The 12,656-nt window shown below is 39.6% G+C and overlaps 1 long non-coding RNA gene across 1 annotated transcript; it reads right to left on the reverse strand.

Annotated features, from left to right (window-relative positions):
• Positions 1-516: 516 nt before the first annotated feature.
• On the reverse strand, positions 517-12,267 carry LOC129627250 (uncharacterized). Its single transcript, XR_008702507.1, has 3 exons — positions 12,107-12,267; positions 5,570-5,739; positions 517-2,399 (listed from the first exon to the last, which is right to left on the reverse strand). It is a non-coding gene; the product is annotated as an uncharacterized LOC129627250 (long non-coding RNA).
• Positions 12,268-12,656: the final 389 nt, after the last annotated feature.

Below are 12,656 nucleotides of genomic sequence, written 5' to 3' on the forward strand. Positions count from 1 at the left end.
CTTAGATTAATCACATCTTGAAGGAACCTTTTTCAAAATAAGTTCACAATCACAAGTTCCAGGTATACATGGCGGGGTGTGGGGAACAATACAACCCACTTGCAGGTGGTGATGTATATTTTTAATATGAGCAAAACTACTAATAGGTCAGATTATCTTATCACAAGCAGTATCAAGGTTATTTCTAAATTGAAAACAGTATGAAAATTTTGTCCTACACAGATACATTTTCAAAAGGAAGGATAATATGTTTTAAAGTATTTTGATATTCTTGAATAAGATTGCTCCAAAAATAGCTAACTAGATTTAGAGGGTGCAATTCTTATTTTAAAAGAAACTGAAGATATTAATTGCTATCTGCACTTTGAAGTGTTCTGCTTTTTGACTGGCCCATTTTAAAACAATTTAAGAATGATTATATTCTAATTTTCATATAAAAAGAACTTGTACAAGCAAATGCATGAGAATGAGGTTTTGCAGTAAAATGTTTAATAGTCAATAAATATTAACCCTCACAAGTATGTATTTTTATTCTGAAACAAGTTACATTAACAGTCAGCAAGCATTTGATGGATAACATACATCAACATGATTCTCAGACTGGTAAATGCAACCCCACCCCAAAAAATGAATATCCCACATCCATTCATTAGGTGGTCTCTTCTGCAACTGTGTGATATTCTTTGTATGAATATATATTGTTACATCAAAGTAAAGACTATATATATGTGTATGTGTCTATTTTTCTTTCTGACCTATTATTAAGAGTGTGTAAAAAGAAAATATGGCTAGCATTGATTTCTTAAAACAGAATGGGATCTGCCAGGAATTTGGAGAGGAGAGAGCCTGTGTTAGAAAGTCTTGTTCTTTCCTAGGACATTGTCATATTATTCAGTCTCATCTGGGGAAAAGGTCCTTTCTTTGCTCCTACAAGGCGTTACATTCTAAACAGGAAAATGGCAAGTTTGTGACATCTTTTTCACCTCCCTCATGGCAAATGGCAATCAAAAAAAAAAGACCACCATCAGAAAGTGCTCTCTCTATATATAGAGAGAGAGAAAAACCAGTGCCATAATCAAGGTAGACTTTAAGCAGAGGAATCAAGGCAAAAATATCAGGGAACTGTGGCCAAATGGCCATAATTTATTGAGAATTAAGAACTGGAAGGGAATATAAAGAGTTTGAGAGTGATTCAGACCTAGGAACAGAAATGAGGCTATATCTTATGTGACAAATCTATTTGATTGGCAGTGGTTCCTAGAGAATTGAGCGACACAGATCCTGAGACAAAGTCTACACCAAAGATCCTTTGGTGATCCTTCTGTTGATCAAAAGCCATAAAGCATAAACCTACTCGAACTCCTTTCACCAGCAGAGCATTACATTCTTCCTTGCCAAAGATGTGATGCAACACATATGGACCTAAAGAGGACAGGTAGTGAATGGAGGTAACAAAAGGAGATATACTAACCTAATGCCATTACTAAGCCCTAAAAATTATTTTAACTTAAAATTCTTCCTACTGTAAGATGCTCTTCATATTTAAAGGTGCTGTCCTCCTGGGCACAGAGAGAAGGAATCACCCGGACAGACTGTTCAATGACTCACTCTATCCTGATGAACACCTAGCTACTCTCTAACTTGGAGACATAGTTATTTGCTCTAACGCATTTGAGTTTTTCTCTCCAAATCTAATATACTGAAACAAATGATTCCTCCTTGAAATCCAAAAGAAGCAGTGTCAAATAGAGGCCTGATGTTAAAGAGGAGAGCATTTAAGAAAGGGTGCTAATCAAAAAGGTTTCCCAGGTGATGCTAGTGGTAACGAATCTGCCTACCAATGCAGGAGACACGGGTTTTATCCCTGGGTCAGGAAGATCCCCTGGATGAGGGCATGGCAACCCACTCCAGTATTCTTGCCTGGAGAGTCCCACAGAGGAGCCTGGTGGATGAAAGTCCATGGGGTTGCACAGAGTCAGACACAACTGAAGTGACTTAGCCTGCACACGAATCAAAAGAGGAGATCTAATAACCAAAGACATTAACACACAATTCACAAAGGAAGAAAAAAAATGGCTAACAAAATATGATAGTTTCAATCCAAGAAATGTAAATAAAAATCACTATGAATTTTCTTTGTTTGGCCTATTTTTTTTTTTTTTTTTTTTGCTAATATTGAAAAATACTGAGTAGTGAGTACACAAGTGTGAAGACATGCCACTCTGATGTACTGCTGTTGTTGGGAGTTTCTTTGGTACATATTTCCTGAAAAGCAATTTGGCAGTAGATGTGGCATCAATCCAGGGGCAGTTAGGAGAACAGCAGTCACTTGTTCTGAGGCTTATGACACAGCTGGGAGTCTGGGAGCATGTAGATCAGGAAGGCCCTTTTCAGGAAACCTGGAGGTGGAGGATCATAAACAAGTCACACCTGATATACCGGGTTCCCGGCCACACTGCAATACGTGGTTCTCCGAAGCATGCCTGAAGACTCTGAGGGCCTGGCTGAGGAGGTCAAAAGTCACAGGCAGAACTCAACTACTGGGCTTCCCTAGTGGCTCAGTGGTAAAGAACCCGCCTCCCACGGCAGGAGACACAGGTTCGATCCTTGGTCTAGGAAGATCCCACGAGCTGTGGAGCAACGAAGCTCCCATGCCACAACTATTGTGTCCAAGCTCTAGAGCCCAGAAACCGCAACTACCGAGCCTGTGAGCTCTAGAGTCCGTGCTCTGCAACGAGAGAAGCCACCCCAACGAGAAGACCATGCACGGCAACTTAGAGAATAGCCCCCACTCTCCACGGCTGGAGAAAAGCCCTCAGAGCAACAAAGGCCCAGCACAGTGAAAAATAAATAAATAAAAATTAAAAAACCCTACTACTGGGAAAAAAAAAAAAAAAAAAACCTATACTACTGAGTCAGTAGTACTGTGTCAGTCTTTAGCTGACCCAAAGAACCATGGCTCTTCCTTAATTTGTGAATTCTAAACAAATCCCTAACTCAAGAGAATCTGGGATACATACTTGCTGGGCTTTAAGATCCTTTGTTCCATAGTTAAACTTGGAAGTGTAGGTATAGGGAATATCTATCACCTATTTTGAGATATTAATATTTTGAATCTTTCTATTATTGAATCAGTGATTCCTCCTCTAGGAATTTAAATTGAAAATTAATGGATGCAAGTCTATAATATATATTGAGTATGTTCATCACAGCATTGTTTATAATGGAGAAACAATAGTAACTATATAATTATCCATCAATAAAGGATTATTTACATCCACATAGCACAGGAAGCAGAGATCAAATTGCCAACATCCACTGGATCATCGAAAAAGCAAGAGAATACCAGAAAAGCATCTACTTCTGATTTATTGACTATGTCAAAGCCTTTGACTGTGTGGATCACAACAACCTGCGGAAAATTCTTAAAGAGATGGGAATACCATACCATCTGATCTGCATTCTGAAAAATCTGTATGCAGGTCAAGAAGCAACAGTTAGAACTGGACATGGAACAACAGACTGGTTCCAAATAGGGAAAGGAGTACGTCAAGGCTATATATTGTCACCCTGCTTATTTAACTTATATGCAGAGTACATCATGAGAAATGCTGGGCTAGATGAAGCACAAGCTGGAATCAAGATTGCCAGAAAAAATATCAATAATTTCAGATATGCACATGACACCACCCTTATGGCAGAAAGTGAAGAAGAACTAAAGAGCCTCTTGATGAAAGTGAAAGAGGAGAGTGAAAAAGTTGGCTTAAAGCTCAACATTCAGAAAACTAAGATCATGGCATCTGGTCCCATCACTTCATGGCAAATCGATGGGGAAACAGTGAGAGACTTTCTTTTTGGGAGCTCCAAAATCACTGCAGATGGGAGACATTACTTTGCCTACAAAGGTCCGTCTAGTCAAGGCTATGGTTTTTCCAGTAGTCGTGTATGGATGTGAGAGTTGGACTAGAAAGAAAGCTGAGTGCTGAAGAATTGACGCTTTCGAACTATGGTGTTGCAGAAGACTCTTGAGAGTCCCTTGGACTGCAAGGAGATCCAACCAGTCCATCCTAAAGGAAATCAGTCCTGAGTATTCATTGGAAGAATTGATGCTGAAGCTGAAACTCCAATACTTTGGCCACCTGATGCAAATAACTGACTCATTGGAAAAGACCCTGATGCTGGGAAAGACTGAAGGCAGGAGGAGGAGGGGACGACAGAGGATGAGATGGCTGGATGGCCTCACCGACTCTATGGACATGAGTTTGAGCAAGCTCCAGGAGTTGGTGATGGGCAGGGAGGCCTGGCGTGCTGCAGTCCATGCAGTCAACAAAGAGTCAGACACATCTGAGCAACTGAAGTGAACTGAGCAGAGTCCTCACATGAGAGATATATTACTAGAGCTCCCTAATTTCTTTTGTATTGGCACATAATTGCTTTACAATGTTGTGCTAGTTTCTGCTATACAACAATGTGAAATCAGCTATATGTATACATATAGTCCTCCCTTTGGACCTCCCTCTCTCCCAACCCCACCCATCTAGGTCATCACAGAGCACTGAACTAAACTCCCTGTTCTATGCAGCAGGTTTATCTTCCCCAGACATGCACAAAGAGGTTACATGTCCCAGTCTTCTTGAAGTCAGGTGGCACCAGGTAGCTAGTTCTGATTAGAGGACCAAGAACAAAGTGTTCTAAACTGAAGCCATGAAAAGCAGTCTCTTCCCTTGCTGCACTGAATCCACAGTCAACTGTGTGAGCAAGTAATCCTTTATTTTATTAAGCCACTGAGTTGTAGAGGTGAATTTGTTACTGTGGAGAAGCCTTGATCATGCTGATTAATATAATTTATTGCTCATAAAAGATCAATCTTTCTGTTCATCAAAATGGTAAAATATTGTTTCAAGCAAATTGCTTTCTAAGTGTTAAAGCTTTCAATAAACATCTTGACTGAAGTAATGAATGGATAAAAGCAGGTTACAAATAGTGTTTGGAATATGATTCCACTTACCTAAAATCATATGATTGTACATACAGTGAATGCATGAAATGTGCAGAGAAAGATACTTGTAAATACTCTCACCAGAATGTTAACTGTGGTTATCTAGAATGTGGGACTTGCAACGATCTTTGCTTTTCTCTAAATACTCTTCTATATATACTCATTGATTTTTATAAATACCTATATATTATCTCAATTAATACTAATGCCTAAAACACAGTGTGAGTTATCATTAATATTATCATTACTTACAACCGGGAAAGATATTTTCAATAGATTTCAAAAATACTTAAACACATACTTCATTAAACATCATTGAATTATTAAAGCACAGAATTGAGTGACAGATCTAGGTATGTTTCCAGGCTCCGCTCTATCAGCAGCATGATCTTGACAAATTCACCTCTTGAAGATTTAATTATGATTATTCAGACAGGCTGTGGACTTTGGATACCTGGATTTGAATCCATGTTTCTTCCCTTAGCAGTAGTATGAGTTCAAGCAAATTATTTAAATATCTGGGCCTCAGTTTTATCATCGGTAAAATGGAGCTATTAAAATTTTACTTACCTTTTGGAGGAGACTAACTGAGCTGCCTTGTGTCATGGGAAAACTTAGTATAGAAGTAAAGATCCTTAACTCTGGATCTAGAATGTCACAGTTGCAATCTAGTTTTGCTTGTGGCTGTAGGTGTGACTTCAGGAAATTCTTTTTATCTCTCTATACCTTAATTTCCCCACCTGCAAAAAGGGGATGAATAATAGTATTTACGTATTTAGAAGATTCTTTCAAAGACTGAATGAGTTAATGTTCATTGAGTTCTTAGACCGAAGTCTGGCACATGTAAGTATTTGTAAGCAAAAACAATAAATACCATATGTGATGTGTCTGTAAAAAATACTGGGCACATAGTAAGTGCTCTATAAATTTCACTTATGCATAAACTCAGTCTGATGTATAGTAAGTACACTAGAAAAGGTATATGCTTCTGTTAAGGGAAATAAAATGCTTCAGAGAACATTTTTATTCTTTGAAGATGTTATTTAGAAAGTGGATGTTGCAGACAAACCCTTCCATTCCCTCTAAAATATCCCACCTACAAAGGGCACCCAAGGTGGCTAGATCCCTCTTCAGCCATCCTTACATTCTCAGACCAAAATGTCAGAATAGGGGTGAAGAAAGGTTATCTTCATATCAGAGTAATGTTTTTTATTTATTTAATTTCTAACATCTGAATAATGGTGTTAAATTAAATACCATATCAGTTCAGTTCAGTTGCTCAGTCATGTCCAACTCTTTGCGACCCCATGAATTGCAGCACGCCAGGCCTCCCTGTCCATCACCAACTCTCGGAGTTCACTCTGACTCACGTCCATCGAGTCGGTGATGCCATCCAGCCATCTCATCCTTTGTCGTCCCCTTTTCCTCCTGCCCCCAATCCCTCCCAGCATCAGAGTCTTTTCCAATGAGTCAACTCTTATGCATGAGGTGGCCAAAGTACTGGAGATTCAGCTTTAGCATCATTCCCTCCAAAGAACACCCAGGGCTGATCTCCTTCAGAATGGACTGGTTGGATCTCCTTGCAGTCCAGGGGACTCTCAGGAGTCTTCTCCAACACCACAGTTCAAAAGCATCAATTCTTTGGTGCTCAGCTTTCTTCACAGTCCAACTCTCACATCCATATATACCAGCAATACATAAATATTTAAGTATATATATTTATCTGTTTTATCATTTAGCCCCATTGCTCTCAGACTACATCTTTCCCATATCTGAGTCCTTAACTTTCATTTATTTGTTTTGTCATTTAAAATTTTTTTTAATTGGAGGATACTTGCTTTACAATATTGTGTTGGTTTCTGCCATACATCAACATGAATCAGCCATAGGTATATGTATGTCCTAGATTCTGCAACTATACTCCAATAAAAATTAATTAAAAAATTTTTTAAATTTAGCATTTAGAAAAATGGTATAGATGATCTTATTTGCAAAAGAGAAATAGAGACACAGACGTAGAGAACTAACGTATAGAGACAGAGGCAGGAAATGGGGGAGGAGGGTGGATGGGATGAATTGGGAGATTGGAATCGGCATCTATACACTACTGATACTATGTGTAAAATAGATAACTGATAAGAACCTACTGTATAGCTCAGGGAACCTTACTCAGTGCTCTGTATTGGCCTAAATGGGGAAGAAATCTATAAAAAAGAGAGGGTATATGTTTATGTATATGTATAGCTGATTCTCGTTGCTATAGAGCAGAAACTAATACAACACCATAAAGCAACTATACTCCAGAGCAATGGTTTTTAAACTGGGATCCATGGACCCACCAGGGCTCCATAAGGAAGCTCAGGAACTCTTAAGACACTGGTGGGATGCTGAGTAGGAAGGGCATCAAAACCTCGTCTCATTTGCACTACAGCATCTACAGCTAAGGACGTCTGCATCTTGACGTTCCACATGTCATGGTAGTGCAGCATGGTGATCTGCTGAAAATTTAATATAATACTATTACCTATTTAAATAGTTAAATGTGGGTGATTTTTTTCAGCTAGTCTATGATAACAGAGCCAAAAATTTGTTAGTCGCACATCTCAGGAGAGTGGTTAGGCCCTATTTCCTAGCTCTGTAGGTCTGTATTCCCCAATCCTCTAGGTTGCAGGAAAAACGGCCCTTTACTGTCCCTTCCTCCATTCCCCTCATTGGCCCCACACCCACCCCAACCAAGAGCCAGGAGCAGGAGATTATACCCTAATGATACCTTCTGAGGAGGGGTTTGATGTCCAAAGCTCTAGGCAATGTTGAAACTACTTTGAATCACCTAAAGAGGAAAATTATGGAGATGTTATGTCGTGAAGATTGGCAAGGGAAACTCCTAAGCTCCTGAGAGACAGTAAATCTCCTGGATTTGAATAAAATGATGGTAGATGCTGGGGAAGATTGAGGGCAGGAGGAGAAGAGAGTGACAGAGGATGAGATGGTTGGGTGGCATCACCAATTCAATGGACATGAGTTTGAGTAAACTCCAGGAGATAGTGAGGGACAGGGAAGCCTGGCATGTTGCACTCCATGGGGTTGCAAAGATTTAGGCACAGCTTGACAACTAAACAACAACAAAGATGCCTTTCTTAAAGCACAGTCTCTTTGAGGCAAGCCATTCCTCATCAAGGGCTGGCAGTGTGGGTGCTCGTTAGGGCTTGGGGTTAAGCATATGGCCTTGGTAACCTTGGCAAAAATGCTCTGTGGCTGAGATGGAAAAAAAGGAAGTGGGAGGGGCATAAACCTTTCTCCTCTGATGGACCATGGAGTCAGGGCAAGCAGCCAAGGCATCAGTGGCCACCATGGAAGCATGACCACAATTACATTAGAACTGTTGTCAAATATAAGAGGGACAGAGAAAGAAGAGGAAAGGGTGGTCCTTCCATCAGTATTGGCAAGAAGAGGCCGGGAGTCATGTTTGATTTAGCTTAAATTAAAATTTAAATATGGTATCATCTGTATCCTAAAGCATCATGTAGTAATTAAAAGCATTATTTTCATAAGACTTTGGGAAAAATGGTTTTAATGCTTAAAAAAAGTTAGAAAAGCTCTATTGTTGGACCTCACCACTCCCTTTGACCACACTACTCTTTACCTACATCAAACAAGGATTCTACTGAAGGAATTCTTAGTTCTTAGGAGTTCCACACCTGTGGGCAACACATCCAATTTTGCACAAGTCTAATAGCAAGGTCCGTGATGCCTGAAGCAGGCCTCTATAGTGAAGCAGGGGGTAGAAATCCAGACAAATGGAGAAATCAGAGCAGCAGCATCTACACGATAGTGACTACCACATCATATCGATAGCCCAATCATATGGAAAAGACTCAATGAGTTGGAAAAGACTGTGACCCTAGGAAAGATGGAGGGCAGGAAGAGAAGTGGGTGACAGAGGATGAGACAGTTGGATGGCACCATCAACTCAATGGACATGAGTTTGAGCAAACTCCAGGAGCTAATGAAGGATAAAGAAGGCTGGCATGCTGCAGTCCATGGGGCTGCAAAGAGTCCAACACAACTGAGCAACTGAACAACATCAACAACAAAGCTTTACTTGTACCCTCAGTCTTTTCCAACTGGTGAAAATACACTGGATCACAGCTGGAAGGTAAGGCAAACCTTGGGTGTTCCTCTCTATTTCCACCCAAGGGAAGAACTACCACGAAACTGCTGTTTCTCTGGCTGATACTGAGGCCCTGTAGGAATTGAAATAGTCTAAGGAAAGTAAACAGCTGATGGCACAAGTCTCAAGATTAAGCTCTCATGATCACTTTTGTCTGAGAGTTCAGAAAGAAATGTGGAACAAAGTCATTTAAACAGAGCCAGAAGCAACTCTCATTTCAGTACAAGCAAGTCCTGCTGCCTTTCTTGTGTGTGCAATTTATCATAAAAGCATGGCTTCTATTCCAGGGCAAAGCAGAAGCTGGAAGTCAATTTTAGCCCCTCTTTTGAAAAAAGCATCATGGGTGATGATGGGAATTAAAACAAAAGAAAAAAATCACATCTTATACCAGGAAAATAACTTTCAGCAGCACAAAGGAATCAAGTTCCACTATTTTTGGTCTAGAATTAATGAGGGCTTGGGGACAGCCTGAAAAGCTTTCTCTTTAGAAAACTCAATGCTATATTCAGTGGATCTCTGAATGACAAAAGCAAGGTGGGCATCCCTTCTCTAACAGGATGGGCCTTAAGTGAGGCGATCTTTTTAAATTACTTCTTCATTTTTAATGAATCATCTATCCTGTGATCTAGTTCCTGGGGCAGAGGTGGTAAGGGGTTAGAGGTAAAAATATGGGTTATTTGGAGGAAAATATGTCAAGTTAGACACTCATCTCACACATATATCAAAATAAAATCCAAGTTAAAGAGTGTCATATAAGAAGACCCAGAGAAAATAGCTTAGGTAGCAGATAATGGTAGAGAAAAGATTAGAAGCATAACAGCAGAGAGCACAAAGGAACATTTTAGGAGAATTTGCTACATAAGAATTTAAATGTCCATCATGAAATATTGTAAATAAAATCACAACTACTGAGCCTGTGCCCTAGAGCCTAAGCCCCACAACAAAAGAAGCCGCTGCAGTGAGCGGCCCTCGCACCACAACAAAGGGCAGCTCCTGCTTGTTGCAACTAGAGAAAGCCCGTGCACAGCAAGGAAGACCCAGCACAGCCAAGGGAAAAAAAAAAAAAAAAAACTAAATATATAAAATTATTAAAAAAAAAATTCTCTGTGCTATGACTCTTGGAACTCAGAGACAACATCAGTCTATCTTCACCTTAAGACATCCCTGACATTCTAGTGTCTTCTGTGAACACACTGAGAGGGGCAACTGATTTCGATTCCATGTTTTTTAACAAAAATGAAGAACTTCTAGGCAAAGTGTAATACACGGATACTTGTTTCACAGATGGGCTTCCTATATAAGCTTTTTTTTTAATTAATTTTTATTGGAGTACAGTTCCTTTATAATACTGTGCTAGTTTCTGCTGTATAGCAAAGTGAATCAGCTATATATTTACATATATCCCCTCTTTTATGGATTTCCTTCCTGTTTAGGTCACCACAGAGCACTAAGTACAGGGCCCTGGGCTGTACAGTAGGTTCTCATTAGTTATCTTGTACTGTTTATCTTTTTAAACTTTCCCCAGATCTCAGAGTCATATAACCCACACATCCCCCCATGTGCTGTACTTAGTCGCCCAGTCATGTCCAGCCCCTTGGACTAGAGCCTGCCAGGCTTCTCTGTCCCTGGAGATTCTCCTGGCAAGAATTCTGAAGTGGGTTGCCATGCCCTCCTCCAGGGCATCTTCACAACCCAGGGATCAAACCCAGGTCTCCTACATTGCGGGCAGATTCTTCAAAGTCTGAGCCACCAGGGAAGCCCATGAATACTGGAGTGGACAGCCTATCCCTTCTCCAGGGGATCTTCCCAACTCCAGGAAGCGAACTGGGGTCTCCTGCACTGCAGATGGATTCTTTATCAGCTGAGCTACTAGGGAAGGCCACAACCTGCCATATTTAAAGCACAAATACTGATGCTTGCATTCAGATTTTCTACTGCTCAGCTGAAAAGGCTTTTCACACTTAAATCCTTTAAGTATTTCCTATCCTATTATGGATGGGCTACAGATCCACCTTAAAAATTTCATTTTTTTTCCTATCTGCAAAAGGTGAATCACAAAGAACTTCACATGATTGGGCTTGAAATGAAGAGCATGTTAAATAGTTTCTTTTAAAAAAATAAAGAATTAGAGATGAGCTAATTAAAGATGGACATATTTCAGTGCATTTTTAAAGCATACAATAATATTAGGCAATAATCAAAATACCATCAAATGCCTTCAAATAATCTAGAACAATCATCTGAACATACTTGGAGGATAGTCAAGGTGAACTAAAATATATTATATATTCACTTCATGATCTGTCTGGACTCAATTCAATGATACTACTTATGATTTCAATCAGAGGAAAACAAATAATTCCAGAATAAGATTAAGGGCAATGGTAGAGAGTGGAAGGATAGAGGGGGTGAAATATAATTAGGGAGAAAACTTAGACCTCAGACCTTCGGGAGACCTGATGACCTTCTGAAAACTCTCTCCCAATATTTGAGCTTCAAATGAAACCTGCATCTGGTAAACACAGCTGTGGCTGGGTGCCAATTTAAGATCAAATGTCTACCAAGCAAGTGGCTGAAGTATTTTTTAAGACCTTGCAAAATCACTTAAAAAGAAAACCGAACTTCACATCTCACTACCCTGGTCTTCCAGTACTGAAGTCTTCAAGAGTCTCCAAAGTCTAAGCCACTTAAGTATTTTCTTTGCCCAATCTCATTCCCGATCATGCAATGTAAACGATAATGAAATTTGCAATTGTTTGTTATAGCTTATTATCAACTCCAAATCAGGTTCAGTGATTCAGTGAATCTCCTCCCTGGAGAAGCAAGAATTTCCACTTGAGAACCCATCCAAGCCCAACTGAAAACATCATCTTGTCTTAGCTCTAAGATCAGACTGAAAGTAGCTTTTCCATTTCCCCAGGCACCATAGAAATTACCTCAAGTGCTGACCACAGTGTTGATTTTATCATGTTTGAAATTTTCCATCACTGTATCTAGTCTCACCATGAGAAAGTAGCTAGGCTTTAAAGTACCTTTCTCCCACACATAAAAACGAGTTGACATATTCAAGCATCAAAGTTGTGCTTAGTTTGAGGCAACACACAGCTGGCTCTTACTTAAGAGTAATTCTCTCCTTAAAATCACATTAGTTCTCACTTTTAGCTTATAGATTCTGTATTTGGGATTCCAGGTAAGCATCCCCGTTAATTAGACACAAGCCAATATTAACAGCAGCAGCTACCACTGTGCAAATGAGATGCTACACAATGTCTGGTCTTAAAAGTCAAGAACCTATGAGTTAACTACAGGATCTAATCTAGCTTCTAATTAACCACATTAAAATAAATTAAATGCTCTTTCCTCTTCATGTTTCAAAACATAAAAATGTCATGCTCTGTAATTTGAGAATGACTGTTCTCATTTGATTCAGGAGATGGTGTGGTGTCTTTTAATTCCTTTATCAATATTATCCTAGACCAACAGATG

Source organism: Bubalus kerabau, chromosome 14 (genome assembly GCF_029407905.1).
Source record: "Bubalus kerabau isolate K-KA32 ecotype Philippines breed swamp buffalo chromosome 14, PCC_UOA_SB_1v2, whole genome shotgun sequence".
NCBI lineage: Eukaryota > Metazoa > Chordata > Mammalia > Artiodactyla > Bovidae > Bubalus > Bubalus kerabau.